The sequence below is a fragment of the Micromys minutus genome, assembly GCF_963924665.1.
Source record: "Micromys minutus genome assembly, chromosome: 24".
Classification (NCBI taxonomy): domain Eukaryota; kingdom Metazoa; phylum Chordata; class Mammalia; order Rodentia; family Muridae; genus Micromys; species Micromys minutus.
The window spans coordinates 21,264,828-21,284,346 of NC_137959.1; the positions used below are offsets into that span (position 1 = coordinate 21,264,828).

At 40.3% G+C, this 19,519-nt stretch overlaps 1 pseudogene across 1 annotated transcript; it reads left to right on the top strand.

The window, feature by feature from the left end:
* The first annotated feature begins 1,360 nt into the window (after nt 1-1,360).
* On the top strand, nt 1,361-19,299 carry LOC308435932 (small ribosomal subunit protein eS6-like; annotated as a pseudogene). The gene is made up of 4 exons: nt 1,361-1,411; nt 1,541-1,933; nt 17,723-18,471; nt 19,252-19,299. The product of its transcript is annotated as a small ribosomal subunit protein eS6-like (transcript).
* The last annotated feature ends 220 nt before the right edge of the window (nt 19,300-19,519 follow it).

Sequence of the window (19,519 nt, forward strand, 5' to 3'; positions counted from 1 at the left end):
GTTAACCGTCTTTAATGATCCTGTGCCACCAACCCTTTTTATGGAAACTTGTTTCTGTCTAAGCTGGAATTTTTTACCTCTTACATTTAGAGCAATCTAGTGCTCAGACTGGTCAGTCAACAAGTAGTTAATAGATTCATCTTTAGAATGAGAGATTCTTTAGAAAAGTGCCTGAAAAAACAAACCAAAAACAAGGCAATTTTTCTTTGACTATCCAGCACCCTGAAGACACACATGTGCTGAAACTCTGCACAGCACTTGTGTTGGGTGAGTGGATGATATTTCAAAACACAGAACAGGAGTCCTATCTTTCCAAAATGCTATTTCCTGATCTTGTCATTGTTCCTCTTTTCCTTTCATTTTCTTTCTTAATGTAGAAGAGTGAGGATGGTCTGATGGACAAGACTGTGGAGAGCGGGTGTGGCCGCAGTCCAAAGATGGTGCTTGGGACTCCGGCCCTGTCTTGTGACTAGCACCTGACTTCCTCTGACATCCCCTCCCCCCAGATTAGCCATTTTCACCGTGCAAGCTGTGCAGGTGTACCCATGATGATGTGAGATCAGGCCAAATGACGTGGACCTATGAACTGCAGCCACGCAACATGGACTGAGGAGATAAAGTTGAGAGAGGATAAAAGGTACTGCACTTGGGGGCGGAGAGGGAGAGAAAAGAGAGAGAAGGGGAGAAAAAGATTTTCACTTGTGTGCTATAAGGTTCCTGAATAAACTGCTTTGAGAAGAATGCTGTGTCATAGCTCCTTTTCTGCTGGTTGGAGACAGTAGCGACAAGTGGTGGCCTGTACGGGAAACTCCCCTTTGGTGTTCAGTACTCATCTTGGTCAGGGTGACTAGTTGGTAAGCTCCCAGGTAAGTGGGACAATCAAGGTTCTCAGTTTGAGACTATAAAGCTCCCTGGTAAAGGTGACAAGGAAGGCTCTCGGTTTGAGACAACAAAGTTCCCGGTACAGGAACAAGTTGCATCCAGCACTATGGGAAACACAACATCAGTTCAGACAGATCACCAAGCTCTGAAGGATTTGCTCAAAGCGAAAAGAATCAGGCAAAGAAAGGAGACTGTAGAGAATTTTTCAAAAGCAGTGGACCAGGTAGCTCCCTGGTTCCAGGTATCTGGACATCTCACAATGTCTAGTTGGAAAAAATTAGGAAGGGATTTGTGGTTTGCTGAAGAGCCAAGGGTACTAGCTAAAGGAGTGCTGCCAGTATGGAAATTGGTGAAAAACTGTATAGGAGATGAGGAACAGTGTAGTGCAGAGCTGGAGAAGGGAAATGAGGCTCTGAATCAGGTTAGGGAAGAGCGCTCCCAGAATTCAGAGGTGGGAGAAGTGTCTAGTGAGGGAGAAATGTCGGAAGACGAACTAGAGAGCATAGCTGACAGTTTGGAGAAAATGAAAGTACGGGTTGAGCGGTCAGCTCTGGGGCCACCAACTTTGCCTCGTTATGCCCCAGGCGGAGCAGAAGGGTGTAGTCTGCATCATGAAACTTAGAGAGAGCTACGAGCTCAGTGCTTTCCTGTATTTCAGGATGTTCAGGGTAATCACTATCATGAGCGACTAGACTGGAAAATAGTTCAGAGGCTAGCCGAGGCAGTGTACACCTATGCAGTTAGTGCAGTGTATGTTGTGGTGCAATTAGAATACCTACACCGGTATTGCATGACCCCTAGTGACTGGCAAAATTTGGATCCTGCTTGCCTGACCTCTGATCAATATTTAGATTGGAAGGCATACTATATTGAATTTTCTGTGGAGCAGGCCATTTTTAAAGCTCGCAATGATCAGCCTGCCTGGGATCAGGACATGCTGACGGGACAAGGAAGGTTTGCCACAGCTCAGACTAATTATCCACCTCAGGTATACGATCAGATCAATATCCTAGGCAGTAGAGCTTGGAAATCCCTCCGAAATAGAGGAGAAGTAAGTGGAAATCTGACTAAGATTCTCCAAGGAACCACAGAGCCATTTGTAGACTTTGTGGCAAGGATGATAGAAGTGGGGAGGGGCGCGATTTTGGAGATCCCAGTACTGCCATGCCTCTACTGAAACAGCTCATATTTAAACACTAAGGAGTGTAGGCACGCAATCACCTTGTATAAGAGCAAAGGGTTGGAAGCCTGGATTCAATGCGTTTGACCCTATTTATCTCTGACCAACAGACAGCTGCTATCACTCTATGATATTCTGCCAGGTGATTCTGCTCCTGATTCTCCCAGACAACTCACGGATGCTGCCCGAGCTGCATTAAAAGTGGTAGAGCAGGGCATGCAGACTGCGGCCTTAAAATGCCGGTATGAATCACAACCCATTTTGCTGTGTATTCTGCCCACAGAGGCACAGCCTACAGGAGTTCTATGGCAAGGAGCTCCTTTGCTTTGGATACATCCCAAGATTTCCCAGGCCAAGACACTTGTGCATTATCCCACTTCAGTGGCACAATTGGCTTTGCTAGGCATTCAACAATGGATACAGTATTTTGGCATCCCACCTAAGGATTTAATAGTTCCCTATAATGTAAAATAGTTGGAAATTTTATCAGCTCAATAGATGATTGGGCAATTTTGAGGTATAGTTTTCAGGGTAACTTTGATAATCAATTCCCTAAGGATCCTATCCTATAGTTGATTACCACTCATCATGTAGTTTTCCCTCACATCCCTTCAAAGGATGTTTTGCCAGATGCCCCACTTATCTTTACAGATGGTTCCAAGACAGGACAAGGAGCATATGTGGTGGCAGGGTCCTCTCTGGTTACCATACAATTTCTCCCTGCATCACCCCAAGTTACTGAGTTACAGATCATTCTTAAAGTATTTGAATTGTTTCCAGACCCTTTTAACTTGATTTCTGAGAGCCAGTATGTTGTTAACATGTTGCTCTGCTTGGAAGTAGTGGGTAAAATCAATTCAAAATCTACTATTGGACATCTTGTTGTCACCTTTTGTGACTTGATTTTGAAAAGAACGTCACCCTTTTTTGTACAGCATATCGGTGCCCATACTAACTTACCTGGTCGCCCAGTGGAGGGAAATGATACTGCAGATAAAGCCACTAGAGCTTGCTTGATTTTTTTCCATACATCACCTATTTCATTGGCTCAAGAATTTCATTCACAGTTCCATGTTAATTCCAAGACCCTGCCCTCATGAGGCACGGGATAATGTAAAAGGGTATGAGAAGTGTGCCCCTATGCTACCCCAGATTGGGTTTGGGGTTAACCTATTGGGTTGCGCCCTCTACACCTCTGACAAATGGATATCACTCATTTTTCTGAATTTGGAAAATTAAAGTATCTCCATGTTTCTATTGATACAGACTCTGGAATTGTTTTTGCATCTCTACATACAGGGGAAAAGTCATGTCATGTAATTACACATTGCTTTGAAGCTTGGGGTGGCTGGGGACAGCCTAAAAAATTGAAAACAAATAATGGGCCTGCCTATACTTCTGCTTCTTTTGTGTCCTTCTGCAAAATGATGGGCAATCGAGTAATTCACGGATTGCCCTATAATCCTCAAGGATAAGGAATCTTTGAGCATGCTCAATGCACCCTCAAAGAGTGTCTAGTTAAACAAAAGGGGAGAATTGCCTCTGCAGTTTCTTCCCTTAGGGAGAGACTGGCTATTGCTCTTTTTACCTTAAAATTTTTAAATGAAGACAAGCATGGGCAGGTTGCTGCTGAGCATCACGCCAATCCTGATGTTTCTCCCAAAGGCCTGGTTATGTGGAAAGATGTCCTGACTGGCAAATGGCAGAGTCCCAATCTGGTGTTGGTTTGGGCGAGAGGGTCTGTTTGTGTGTTCCCCCAGGGACATTGACAACCACTGTGGGTCCTGGAGAGGTTGACCAGAATAGTCCAGAATAAGCAGTCTGAAGATACTGTGGGAGGCACTGATGCTCCCAGTGGTAAAGACTGAAGATCTGTGATGGGGCTCCTATCAGTGTTTCCTAAGCCTTTACCTCTCACGCACTCAGCACAAGTTTTCCCTCAATTCTTTGCATCTTATATCTTCTTGCAATTGCCTTTCTTACCCTGGGATGAGAATATTACACCCCTTGGGGATGCAATATTCTCCCTTAAAGGATTGTTATGTTTTCAGATGATTACCAATATTTCTCAGAATAGTGATTGCATTCAATTGTATAATCAGTCTGCAGCCTGGTTTGATTTACCCACTAATGATTCTACCAAAGCCAATGCCACCTGGATTCAAGGGGTGTGGCCTGCCTTAATTCCTAAAGACAATGACAGTATACTTTCTCAGCCTAGATGGGCTCTCTTTTGCAAGGGCTCCTATGATTCCCTTCTACCTTGGACAGGGTGCCAGGCCAGGAAGGCAGCCTGGGCTGTGAAGAAGTATTTTACATTTTCTTCCTATATTAGTACCAGTCATAATAGATCATTTTCAGGATATAATTGGACATATCAAAATTCTGCTCAGGCCGCTGCCAGCAATCCTTTTAATGTATGGTTGCTGTGCAGAGTGAATGGTAGCTGTACAGATCTTTCTGCTTTGAGTATGTTGATGGGTGGGGGTTGAAGTAATGCAAGCTTTCATTGGAATGGGTCTGTGGGATTTGAGACCTTTGTTTCTCAGTGTGCTGGAGGACAGGATTGTTACCTTTAAGACTATGCCTGTTTGTATGTGGTCTCCTTTAGTGTTTATCATTTATAATGATAGTTATGAGGATAGGATTTTGAATTGTAGTAATGATAATTGTTTTTATAGCATGTGCTGTAATGTATCCATGCATCATTTGGCTGTGGAGACTAGAATGCTGTGCTTTGTTCACTGGCCTGTACAAGCCCCCTCAGCTATGACTTTATTCGGGCCTAAAAGGGATTTTGGATCACCACCGCCACCTCAAGGCTGAAAGAATGGGCTGAACTAGCAGGATTAGCCCTTCGTTTGGTCCTCATAAGCTTCCGCGTTCTGGTGAATGTGCCCTATAGTGCACATTCTATAGTGCAGAACTCAAGCCTTAATGATACAGGCTTTTGCAAGAGGAGAAACTGAGCAGTCTCCTCAAGTGTGGCTTGGCATGCTAGGGAAGTAGTCAGTGACAGGTAAGACTCCCTGGGCAGGTCACCAACCTAAGACAGGAATTGAACCAATGCTGTTCATCTCCTAATGACTGACGAGTAAGGGGCACTGCCACAGGGGGCAACCTATGACAGACATTCTCTTGGCCAAAATTATTAAGAAGGGAGAGATGTAGAAAGCAGGTGTGGCAGCAGTCCAAAGATGGCGCTTTGGACTCTGGCCTAGTCTTGTGACTAGCACCTGACTTCCTCCTGCCCCTGAGATTAGCCTCTCTTACCATGCAAGCTGTGTAGGCACACCCATGATGTGAGATCAGGCCAGATGACTCAGACCTATGAACTGCAGTGATGCAACATGGACTGAGGAGGTAGAGTTGAGAGAGGATAAAAGGGACTATGCTTGGGGACGGAGAGGACAGAAAGAGAAACAGAAAAAGAGACAGAAAGAAGAGAGAATGGTTTTCACTTGCATGCTGTATGGTTCCTGAATAAACGGCTTTGAGAAGAATGCTGTGTAGTCGCTCCTTTTCTGCTGGTTGGAGACAGTAGTGACACAAGACAGCCTTCTTCCACGTGTCATTGTGATTTCCTGTGGAAGTAGCAGGTGCGGTCATCAAAATGACAAATAATGACAACTTTAATGTTTCTACTGTGAAGACATTGTGGCCACAAAAAGCAAATAGTTCTGAAAAGAATAAACACGAGGGTATTGGCTCATTTTGTGTGTCAACCTGAGACAGCTGGAATTATCTCAGAGAAAGAAGCCTTAGTTGAGGAAATGCCTCAATGAAATCCAGATGTAAGGCATTTCTCAATTAGTGATCAAGGGTGAGGGCTCAGCCCATTATGGGTGGTACCATCCCTGGGCTGGTGGTCCTGGGGTCTATAAGAAAGCAAGCTGTTCAAGCCAGGGAAAGCGAGCCAGTAAATAGCATACTTGCTTGGGCTCTGCATCAGTTCCTGCCCTGTGTGAATTCCTGTCCTGACTTCCTTTGTTGATGAGCAGCAATGTGGAAGTATAAGCTGAATAAACCCTCTCCTCCCCAACTTTCTACTGGTTCATGATGTTTGGTACAAACTCTGGCTAAGACAATAAGTAAGTCTACTTTGATTTTGAAACTGTGGCAAAGTGGAAAGCTTACTACTCATAAAAGACTGCTTTGTTCTGAGTCAACTTTGCAATATGAAATCTAAGTTTTTCTTTGAGTTCATCACTATTATATTTTTTTATAATTAGCAACTACTATAAAGGTTTGATATTCCATTATAAAAGTGTGCTGCTAGCTGGGTATTTGGTACCTGTCTTGAATCCCAGAGATGAAGAGACTTTGACTAGAGGATGATTCATTTTGAAATTAGTGTAGGATGCTCAATGAAAGAGACAGGGTTGGGAGTTGGGGAAGAGCATGTTTGAGAGAATATATCTCAGACAACTTGAGTTAAAGCATTTTCGGTAGACTGTTTAACAGCATGGCATCATTGCATAAAAACAGTCTCAGGTTTGGGAATCAGAAAACTGTGTTTCAGTCTTTGCTGATGATCAGAAGTTAAAGCAATCCAGATCAATTCTGTTTCAACAAATCTTTATATTTTGTATAAACATATTATTAAGTGTAAAGTGGAAAGGGTTGTAAAGGATTTTCAAAGCATTGGGTACTTAGGTTAGATCCATATGCTTTTCTAGGATTTTCCAAAGCAATTCATAGGTGGGTTCTGAAGAAGTTTCTAAATAATAGTAAATTCAAATTTTACTCCCTTATTGAGAAATGGAAAAATAACTTATTTCCAATGATCCTACTTACTAGGATTTGTAAATGTCTTTGAATAAGATAGTCCTTAATATACGGTTAAACTGAGTCCCTTGAGATTAAAAACAAACAAACAAAAAAAAAAAGTCATTTTTACATTCAATTCAGGATTTTTATGTCAGAATTGTGCATGGCTCTTTTCAAAAGTGTTTTCACATTCTACCTTAGAAGAGTATTTGAATAACCATCACCAGGTGATTTATGGTATTCTTATTACTTCCTGTGTCATTGAAAGAACAGTAGAGAGAATATATTCTATTAAAGAGATTTATCACATGGTGGGGGGGGGCAGCTTTAAAATTGCTAAGCAGTGTGAAGATAAGAATTCCTAGATGAGTTTCCAGTAATGGCTCCCAAAGCCACAATGAGAACTATTCTGCAAAAGGAATTGTTGCCCCTGAAAAGCCAGGCAGCTGCAGAATCAGGAAGTGATTTGCTGAATTGCTGACACAATTACTGCCTTCCCAAACACACCATTGCCTGGATCATAATATGTAAAAGGGGAGAATGGATAGCTCATATCCTCCTTTGTATCTTGTGTTCCAAAGTCAAATTTAACTTGGGAATTCTGGATTAGCAGAACTTTTTTCAACAAATAGTTAACCTCCATCTGCTAGTATGACAAACTGCTGTCTAAGTAAGTTTTGTTTGTTTGTATTCCAGTGGTCACTTCAGTCTGAACAAAGACACACAAAATATGTTTGGTTAGCTAGCTTCCTTTTTAATCTCAACCAGGAGGGTGCTGTACAAATGCTAAGTACATTAGAGGTTGAATTTTCATCATAGACATCATTTAATATCAAGGGCAATAGCTTTAATCTACACTGGCATGTAACAAAATAGGATAAAAGGGTGAGTGAGCACTGAAACTCTGAGAAGAGTTGCTGGGAGATAGACAGTATCAGGCAGACAGGTATAAGGACTTCAAAAACGAAGAAGTTCTGACTCCTGTCTGTGGCCAAGAATGCTATCAGTGTTCTAGCCAGAGTCATTTCCTTTCTGGTTTCAGTTTTGCCCTGTAGTGGGACATATTTATAGGGAAAATTACATAGGTAGTTGGCAACAGGCACATGGCAATTCTATTGGTTTATTGAAATTGGCACACTCTGTTTATTTTGGACATGATTCAACTCTAGGCCACTCTATTTTGGGCACACTGACCTTCATACTTGTTTTTCACAGGACTGCAGAGCCAGACCTTATCAAGACCAGGTGGTCTGCTTTTTTTTTTTTTTGTTTTTTTTTTGTTTTTGTTTTTTGTTTGTTTGTTTGTTTTGTTTTGTTTTGCTTTGCTTTTGTTTTTGTTTTTGTTTTGTTTTGTTTTGTTTTGTTTGTTTGTTTGTTTTTTTTTTTTGTTCTCAGCCTTGAGGCGTACTTGTCCTCAAGGCAGGGTTAGTGGGGCCAACTTAAAATTTTAACTTTTTCATTCCCCACTTCTTCTAGTGGTTAGTTTTAATCTTAGAACTCACTGTCTTTAGTCTACTCAGAGTTCTTTGATGCATGATATTGCTGGAGAAGCATTAAAATCTGCATTGCACTAACTTTAACTAAAGCTGCTAACTTATTAAGGATACATGGTCTAAATGTAAGAAACAAAAGCAAATGTAAAAGATACCCCACTAATGAAGAGATTAAAATAGTCAGCCATGGGGATCTGTTAACTAATTTCTAAAACCATCTTTTTTGTTTTTTTTTTTTTTTTTGGTTTTGTTTTTGTTTTTTGTTTATTGTTTTTGTTTGTTTTTTTGTTTCTCTCTCTCTCTTTTTTCTTCTAGTCTTTCTTTAGCTTACCCATAGAGTCTTTAATCACCCCTAAGTGATCTACATAAAAGCAACATTCTTCTCTTAAGGCAGCACATAGCCCTCTATCTTAAGGAACAGTAAGTCTAGTCCCCTCCTGTTTTGCAAGACCACCTCCAAGAGGGGGATTCAGTGACTCTTCAAGCTTAGATATGGATTGTTCTAGGGCTTGTAAATCCTCATCTATTGTGGATCTCAATGTATGGAAATATTGAGGAGTCTGTACTAGTGCTGCTGTGTCCGTTCCTTCACCTGCAGCCAACCCCCAATGTAACTTCTAGGAGCTAGATATGGCCCCTTCCAGTGAGGTTTTAGTTTCCCACTCAATGGCATCAGACCAGGATGGTGTCTCCAACCTGTAACTGGTGGAGTACATCTGGACTCTCAGTCTCATGGGCCTCTTTCAGTTGTTCCCAGGCTTGACATCTTATTACCTCAAGGGCCTTTAGGCAGGCAAACAAAGGTTTAGAGAGAACAGCATCAGGATTATACACTCCATCCGACTCAGTGAGCAGTGGTGGTCCCCCACACAGGATCTCATTAGGTGTTAGACCAAAGGGGCCAGGGGTAAAAGGAACAGGGCAAGGAGGAAGGGGGAAGGAGTCCAGTCTCCCCCACTGGTCTCTGAGGCCAATTTTGGTCTTTTTTAGAGTTTTATTTTTCTTCTCTACCTGTTCTGGACTCTGGGATCTTTATACACAATGTAATTTCCAATTGGTGTGTGTGTGTGTGTGTGTGTGTGTGTGTGTGTGTATGTGTGTGTGTAGGTCAGAGCACAAGTCAATTCACTTGTCTCACCATGAGGTTCCCAGGGATGGAACTGTAGTGCAGACAGGAATGTTAGCAATCTCCAAAACACAGACAGAATCCAATCTGATGCAATTCAAAGCAGGGTCCTTATTACATTCAAGCTAGCTTCTCCCCTGCCCCCAATGCACCAATGTCAGGCAGGATGGTTTCTCTTAAGGGGTGGGGCGCAAATATCTATCTGGGCAAGGCTTTATATTAAAAAGCAGGCAGGGGGTAAGTGGGAAAGTATCTAATTGGAATGCTACTGTGACCCTTAACATAATTGTCTGGTACTGGGAGTCATATACATAACTTTCACACCCTATGAACTAGTGGTCATTAGGCAAAGGGTGGACTTGTAACCCAGGGGTGCAGGTTTGTTGTGGGAATAAACTGCAGATGCTGGTCTTGTCAGGGATTAGCCTAGAAACTGGAGGTAGTCTCCAGTTTTGTTGGGAGGCAACTTGGAAATTAATGCTAGGTACCAATCTAGTTGTTTACCTGAGTCCAAACATCAGTCCGGTTCTCTAAAATAGAGTCCGAACTTAGAAGATTAGGCCTCTCAGAACTCAAATCATCAAGCTTGGCAACAAGCAGCTGTACCTGCTGAGCTAACTCGCCAGCTCCTGATGTATGTTTTTCAGTCCACCTAGTATAGCCCCCTTTATTCTTTATTTAAGATTTTCTTACAGTGTAATATTTTCATGTTCTCCTTGAGTTCCTTAACTTGTACATGTGATTCAAGCACGTGTGTATGAAGGGCAGTGGTTGACATTTGATATCATTTTCTATCACCTTAGTGTTTTTAGACACTTTTCTCACTGAACTTGGTGCTCATCAGTCTGCTAGGCTGACCAATGAGGCCATGGGATCCATGTTTTGCCCCAGCATCTTCAATTCTAGAGTGACAGCTGTAGGCCAGTAGGCATTTCTTTTTCTTTCTTTCTTTCTTTCTTTCTTTCTTTCTTTCTTTCTTTCTTTCTTTCATTCTTTCTTTCTGTGAGTGTTGCTGGGAATCTGAATGAGGTCCTCATACTAGCAAGTAGTTTAACTAATGAGCCATATCCCAGCCTCTTGTGCTTATGGTCTTTTCTACATGTTTTCTAGTTAGGATTTTATGTCATTATTATGGGGATTATAATTGTCCTAATTTTATAATTATCTATTTTGAATTAAATGAGCTTAGCTTCTGTAGCATGTGAAATCTCTGCTCCTATATGACTGAATTCTCTTTTAATATCATTGTTGTTTTAGAATACATTTCTATATATGGTATCTTTATTTATATACTTATCATAAAGAGTTACAAGCTAAAATGGTACTTTTTATTTATTTTCCCATTTAATCAGTTATTTCTTTTTGCTTTACTTTGTATAATAATGTCTTTTTTGAAAGCTGTACACACACACACACACACACACACACACACACACACACACACACACGACATATGTATATATCATACTCACCATACCCTGATAGTTTTAGTAGCACAAATACTGCAAATCTCATCTTCCTCAGGTGACTTTCTCCCAAATTCCTTCCTACTAGGCTTTCCAGTATATCTGTTTGCCTATGTTCCACTCCTATTCTCTCTCCTTATTTCATACACATGTGAGTATGGTATCTGCAAATGTCTCAGTATACAACACCCTAGGAAAATGCCTCAGCCAAAGAGATGAAGGTATAGTCTAGTTTCTCTGTCTTAAAGTAGTCTTCAAATATATCAAAAATGCTTAGTATAACATCTTGATAACAAGGTCTATAATGCCTCTCTGGTACCAGCAAATTGCATCCCAAACTTTCCAGATAATGTCACTGCACCGCTTTCTATGATTTTGCAGCTTCTCTCTTCTTTAACACCTCACTTCTTATTAATTTGCACATAGATTCTAGAATTCTGAAGAATTTGATTTTACCTGTGTTACCTAAGTTCAATGGTGGTTCAAAGAAATAGCTGATCCTGAGGCATTACATTCTATTCCCTTTCTATGACTGAGTCCTCCTCACCTCCACCTTTACTTGCTACATTTTTTGTAATAGTCCTTGGAAGTGTCAGTAGTAAAATGTTATTAGATGTCTTGGGTTCTTATTTTATTTCTGAAAGAGCTGGTTATTTTGTGTTTGTTGACTAAAGAATAAAAAATATTGCCATTACCAGAGTCGTACTCTACAAAGATTCAGTGTAAATTAAGGTTATGCTTTAGTAGAAGAAATCAAACATCCTTAGATGGCACATAATTCACCCTGATTTGAATGGTACTGAAATACAAAATAAATGTGCATTTTAATGTGATAAAGCTCAGTAGACACATGTCTGTCAGTTAAGTTTGTTTATACTTTCCTTCCTGGTTTTCAACATTAAGACTCATTGTTTCAAAACTCAGAGGAAAGTTTATTTGCCTGTTTTTTTGTTTTCTTTTGTTTTTTCTTTTTATTTTTCTTGAAAAATCAGTACTCTCTAAGAAATTCTGACTTCTTCCATTTTGTTTTTGTACAGGAATTTAGTGCATTTTTCAAGTTCTATATGCAGCTAAGCATTTTGTGTTGGAAATCTAAACAATCACACTGAGCTGCTAGGTATGAAACATTTACACTTTGTATGGATATTGTATTGGGTTTTGTAAGTATAATGAACTTAGTCTTTGAAGAGATGCTTCTTACACTCAACTGCTGTTAAGTCTGAGATTGCTTTGGGTTCATTATGATGTGATGCTTACACCCAGAATTGCCAACAACAGAATTAACATTGATTAAAGTCAGAGGTCACCTGGCTTTAATCAATGAGTTCTTTATAACATGGCCAGTTCTGGCTGATATATGAAATTACTCAAAACTAAGATATCTCTTCTGTAAAAATTATTAAAACCATAGGTTCTGTATTTTTTTTTACCCCTGTAGAATATTGGTTTCTCTTCAAGGATATTGTGGATTTTGTCTAAATGTGTGGGCTTCATGAAGACAAGAACGATGTCTGGGCAATACAAGATAAATGGGGGTATCACCAGTAATGGACATTTAATAAATAAGGATTTTTGAATAATGAATAAATAGTACATTTCTGTTCCTTGGAGCCTGGAGTTCAGAATATAAACATAATCTGTGAGCTTATGTAGCGGTATGTGCTTTGCAATCAAGTCTTAGACCCCTCTCAGCCCCATTTCCCAAGTACCTCATTAGGTTTCCTGAAAAGAAAGGCGGAACGATACCCAGCTAGTGGAGATTTGGGAGTCTAGTACTCCGGTATTAAAAGCAGTGTATCTTCTCTAGCGGTGGCGGCACAGTTTATAATCCTAGTCCTTGGGAGACAAAGGCAGGATGATCTCTGTGAATTCAAGGCAGGCCTGTTGTACAGAGTGAGTTTCAGAACAGCAAGGGCTAGAAAGAGAAACCCAGTCTCAAAATAAAAAACACAACAATGTGAACAGCCCCCTCTGCTACATATGCCGCTAGAGCCATGGGTCTGTCCATTTTTACTCTTTGGATAGTGGTTTAGTCTCTAGGAGTTCTGGTTGCTTGGTATTGTTCATCTTATGGGGTTGCAAATTCCTTCAGCTCCTTTAATCCTTTCTCTAACTCCTCCATTGGGGACCCCATTCTCAGTTCAATGGTTAGCTGTGAGCACCTGCTTCTGTAGGTGTCATGATCTGGAAGAGCCTCTCAGGAGACAGCTATATCTGGCTCTTGTCTGCAAGTACTTCTTGGCATCAGCAATATTGTCTCTGTGTGGAGGCTGTATATGGGCTGGATCTCCAGGTGGGGCAGTCTCTGGATAGAAGCTCTTGGTCCTGTCTCAATGTTGAGGAATATCAGGGCAGTGGGGTGGGAGGAGTTGGGTGGATAGGAGGGCACCCCCTTAGTATCTTAGGGAAGTGGATGGGATTAGGGATTTATGGAGGTGAAACTGGAAAAGTGAATAACATTTGAAATGTAAATAAATATATCCAATATATAAAAAAAGAAATATTTAAAAATTAAAAAAACAGCCCCTTCAAACAAATAAACAAACCAAAAAACCTAGAGTGTATCATCAAAATAAAGTGGACAAGTTAAGGACATTTATTTTTGTAATCTTTTACAAATTCATGTTCATAAAATCATTTATTTATCCATATGTTAGCACCCACTAACCCCCAACCCCACCAATTAATAGAAACTGTCCTTCAAGCTTAAGGCTATTTATTAAGTGCTAAGAAGTCAGTAATTGTCTGGGTAGTGGTAACACCTGTTTTATTCCTAACAATGAGGAAGGAGAGGCAAACAGATTTCTGAGTTGAAGGTCAGTCTGATTTACACAGCTTGTCCCTGGACACCCCTACTACACAAAGAAAACCTGTTTTGAAAACCAACCAACAAACCACCCATCAGCCAAACAACCAAACAACCAAACAACCAAACAAACAAACAAAACCAAAAGGAAGCAAGCAAGCATGTAAGCAAGCAAACAAACAAAACTCAAGAAACAGGAGTAGTTGTTATTGTTTCTTGCCTCATCTTCTGTTCTAGACTTACCTACATTCTTTAGAGTGCAGTTTCCGATCTTACTGACATGATGCAAATCTGTTTGTTACAGACAAACCAATTGCCAAGTTGTTCTATATTTACAGATTCTGAATTTAGGTTGATTCTGGATTGAATGTATCATCTATAAAATCCCTGAATATTCATGAAAGTGAAATTGTAAGTTTATGCTATCTCCTAGATAGGAAAACTAAGCTAAGCCTATAAATATTACATTAGACTGTGTAATTGTTAGTAGACACTGACTTAATTTCCAGTCTTCAATGTAGGGTCCTTGGCCTGCATCCAGTCTGATACCTAGCTCTATGAAAGTACCGAGATATTGCTTCTGGGATGAGAAAGCACTGTCTAAGATGTGGGAAAAACGGAGCTGGTTTGGGAGGTCTTTGGAGTTCTCAAGCTCTTGGACATTGAAGCACAGCTAGGAATCGCAGTCAGGGGGCCACTGGCTGGGAACAGTGTCCAGCCTAGGCTGAGGCAGGGGTGAGAAAATGGGAGCTTCAGCTAGTCCCAGCAGCGATAGTCCTTGATTTGATGGCAGTTGACTTGGTAGTAGTTGTGGCTAGAGTGCAGCAATGCATTCTATGGGAGAATAGGCTGTGGCTCTGAATGGGAAGGTATTCTCCATGGCTCTCTAAGGTGGATCTGAAGTGAAAAGAGACAGTCTATGGTTCTAAACAGTTTATTTTCATTGTTATGGTTTGTACATGCTTGGGCTAGGGAGTGGAACTATTAGGAGGTGTAGCCTTGTTGGAGTAGGTGTGTCACTGTGGGTGTGAGCTTATGACTCTCACCCTAGCTGCCTGTCAGTCTTCCACTTGCAGCTGTCAGGCAAAGATGTAGAACTCTCAGCTCTGCTTGTGCGGTGACTGCCTAGATGCTGCCCTGTTCTACCTTGATGATGGACTAAATCTCTGAACCTGTAAGCCAGCCCCAATAAAATGTTCTTTATAAAAGTTGTCTTGGTCATCGTGTCTTTTCATAACAGTAAAACCCTAAGATAGTCATGGTGAAAAGTGGATGTGTAAAACCATACCCCACTTTTCAGGGTGGGCCCAAGATTAATACCTTTTACAGGGCGTAATGTCTGGGAAGAAATGCTTATAGACTAAGCCCTTCGGGCCTCTAGTTACCACATTAGCATGAAAAACTCTGCTTTGAACATACATGACCATAGGTCACATTTCTTTTATGTGAGAAGCATGGCAAATGTTCCAAGTCTGGAGTCTGGAAGGGAAATAGGAGTCACCTAAGCCTCATGTGTGTGCCAAGTATGTCTCCGGGTCTTGACCTACTTTACTTTACCAAACTTAGTGGCATGGGTTTTTATCCCACACTCTGATATTACTTTTAAATGACTATCAAAATAATCATAACAAAGAGATACCAAATCATGTGCTAGAAATTTACTGCAGGTCTGGGTGGATTTATATATGTTTATTAGGAATATTGTAGAAAAAGTTTATCTCTGAATACAGAGAAAAGAAATAGGATAAATAGGTATCAAGATACCTCTATGAAAAATATAAACTATTGATGTCTCAAAATAATTATTAATTTTATATGTTTAATTTTCATATACATATATGGAAATATTTTTATGTAGTTGTTATGCAGGCGAGGGCAGGCACAAGATAAGGCAAGGCCTGTGATTGGGCAGTGAACAAGATAGGCACAGGCAGAGTTTTGGAAAGGCAGAGAGATAGGAGAAGAGGGAAGAAGCAGAGATGGAGGAGGAAGATGATCCACCTATAGGTGGCTTCAAATAGCCACAGTGAGCTGTGATTCTAATAAAGGATGGATTATTATAGACAGTCTGTCTTATCTAGGTTTCTTATCTAGGTACAAGTTTATACCAGTATCAACTGAATCGGAATTTATTGTGTGGTGTTTTTCTTCTCGATGAGACTCAACTGAGTTTAAGAGACAGGTAAGGATGAATCATTCTGGCCATGGAATTGGCATGTGTGGGGTTTCTGTGGCAGTGACTCACCATGGGAATTTAGTGAGTTGGGTGGAGAGGTTTCTAGAGCTCCAGGCCAGAGAGTCTGCTGAGTCTAGCTACCTGAGATAAAAATGTCCCACAGATGTCATATGGCTCTATGATGCTGGCAATAGCAAGGGTTGGTAGATCTTTTTCTAATATTTACAATTTTATGTTCATATTGAAATTAGTAAGGGCTAAGTGTGTGTCTCTCTCTCTGTGTGTGTGTGTGTGTGTGTGTGTGTGTGTGTCTGTGCATGTGATTACAGCATATAGTATCTATCTATCTATCTATCTATCTATCTATCTATCTATCTATCATCATCATCATCATCTCTCATTTTCTATCATTTGTCCATCCTTCACCTATCTGAAAACTTAATTTATAGATTTCAATTTCTCTGTATATGATTTTAAGCAATATAATTATCATGTTAGGGAAAAATACTTTTTTGCTTATGGGCATATTGCCACAATGAACATTTTCATTTAATAAAATAGCTTGAGATAATCTGTGCAATGCATTTGAATTACCAAGGCAGTGAGGATTCTCATGCCATTTATCTAAGGACATTTTGAAGAAAGAGGCATAACAAAGAACTAAACATGTCTCTAAAAGAATATGAGTCTTGTCAAAAGAGAAAGCTGTATTTTCAGAGCTTCCTAAGAGGCTGACCATTTATTTCAATTTTGTATGCAAGAAAAATTCTCTGACACTTGCAATATCAGAATCTCAGGGAAGAGTGTCCACACACAGAAATGAAAATTCAAAGGTAGGCCCTTCTCAATTATCATGCATTTCTGTCTACATGTGAAGCTGATATGTACCTTAATTCTAACACCTTGACTGGTCCTGCTTTATTTCTAAACTATCAGATGTGGGAATGAAGGCATACTTCTGTTCTAGCAACAGTGTACCATTGTTACTTTGCCTCAAGATGTCTCTACTGCTTGGTCCTGACTAATCTATGGCCTTCCAGTACCCAGTGACATCTCTGTGAATTAGCAGAAAGTGTCTTTCTGCTCCAGTGGTGGTCAACCCCTTGGTTCCTGTTTCCTGACAAGGGAGGGATCACTGTGTCAGAGTAGGAGGAAGCAGCTGTTCTCCGTGTAGAGCTGAGATAGGCACTTCAGAGTGTGGCAGAGCAATGCCATCTGCCCTTTTGCAAGTCTCTAGTTTGGCTGCTCCTGTGGAGGGAGCAAAAGCAATTTAAAGTGTTTGTGTGGTTTATTCCTCCTAGGCCAATGTACCAGTTCTCATTAGTCTGAGATCCTCTAGGCTCATTTCATTAGTTGTTTCTTTCAAAACACAACTGTGTGAGATATAGTGGAGCTATTTAGGAACTAGAGACCTTGATCTGTCTGTTATCATTAGAGATTTCCCTAAATTACTGAATTGGGTGAAAGGCACACCTTTTCAGCCATTAAACAAATATGGCATCTATCCTGTTGTGCAGGTGGGAGAAGACAGCAGAAAACAAAGGAGACATTCAGTGCCACCTTATGTGGAGAGTACTGTGTAAGAAGGAAAGAAAACTAAATCAAATAGTTCTAGTATAAATGATTGTTAGGGAGAGGTATGCAATTATCTTTTACCACCTGCATACTACGAATGGAAATAGTAAAATCTTAGACTAGGCAAAAGAGTTTATAGGAACTATAGGGAAAGCTATGGTGAAAAATGAGGATTTTTACTGAGATCTTAATCTCCAGAAAAATCTGTTAATAAAAGTAACTCAGCTCTTTTTCGTGACGCCCCCTAGGCGGTCGGCTGTGTCAAGAAGCTCAACATCTCCTTCCCTGCCACTGGCTGTCAGAAGCTCATTGAAGTGGATGAAGAGCGCAAGCTTCCTTCATACGATCTATGAGAAGCGCATGGCCACAGAAGTAGCTGCTGACGCTCTTGGTGAAGAGTGGAAGGGCTATGTGGTCCGGATCAGCGGTGGGAATGACAAACAAGGTTTTCCCATGAAGCAAGGCGTATTGACCCATGGCAGAGTGCGCTTGCTGTTGAGTGAGGGGCATTCCTGTTATAGACCCAGGAGAACTGGAGAAAAGAAACGCAAGTCCGTTTGTGGATGCATTGTGGATGCCAAACTGAGTGTTCTCGACTTGGTTATTGTAAAAAAAAGAGAAGTATATTCCAGGACTGACAGATACTACTGTGCCTCGTCGGCTGGGACCTAAAAGAGCTAGTAGAATCCGAAAGCTATTTAATCTCTCCAAAGAAGATGATGTCCGTCAATATGTTGTCAGGAAGCCCTTAAACAAAGAAGGCAAGAAGCCCAGGACCAAAGCACCCAAGATTCAGTGTCTTGTTACTCCACGTGTCTTGCAACACAAACGCAGACACATCGCTCTGAAGAAGCAATGCACTAAGAAATACTAGGAGGAGGCTGCAGAATACGGTAAACTTTTGGCCAAAGAAAAGCACCAGGAACAGATCGCCAAGAGACGTAGGCTGTCCTCGCTGAGAGCTTCTACTTCTAAATCTGAGTCCAGCCAAAAATTAGTCTTTAACAGGAACAAAAAAATAGACCTTGAATCTCAAAAAAAAAAAAAAAAAAACAAAAAAAAAACAAAAACAAAAACAAACAAAGAAACAAACAAACTAAAAAAACAAAAAGTAACCCATGAGAGAAAAGTGCCCCTGTGAGTGCCAGACAAGCTTAGGGAGAATGAGAAGAAAAACCTATAGCCAGACAGATTGGAAGAATCGTGGTGCCTGATGAGGGGCCTGGGATCAGACTGGGGTCTTGCAAGTCAGATCTACTGACCTGTGGGCCATAGTAAGTCTATTAGTTCTTTCTTCACTTTGGTACTGTGGGAAGAGGACTGTTTCAATTTAATACTATGTTTGATATTTAATAAAAAGGTGTAAAGATGAGTTGACTGTATCAGATTCTATATTGCAGATTCTATCACAAATTTGGAAGGCTTACAAATTTTGTGAGTACATGCATCTCTGCATCTCCAAATCTTATTCTCTAAGGTTTTAAAATTCTTTTGGAACTCAAATGAATAAATTAAACTATGCATTTGACATATTTAATAGATGAGGCAAGTCAAACTTTTGACAGGCTTAATAACATTAAGCATAAGTAGGATAAATATACATTAGGAAAGAGAACTTGATATACATTAGAAAACACAAAGAAGGTAAAAATGTTATTTTTTGTCAGAGACCAAAAAGGAATTTAAAGACATAACCATAAAAAAAATTGGTAGTTAAGAATTCAACTTTTAGCATGCATGTATAATTTTAATATATTATCTGAATTATTTTTTTTAGTTCACATATGACACTGTGTATGTGATGGAACACAACATGACAGCTTAGGACACATATGCAACATGTGATGATCTTGTCAGTGTGTTTAGCATATCTTTGCCTTCAAATAATATTGTTTCTTTGTGCTCAGGACTTTCAGTCTTTTATGCTAATTATTTTGAAATTGGTATTAATTTTTAAAACTGATCTGTGATAATTGTCCACTGAATGGAAACAGTTTTCATAATAACTCTAATAAAAATTCTGATGGGACCACAAGAAACAATGA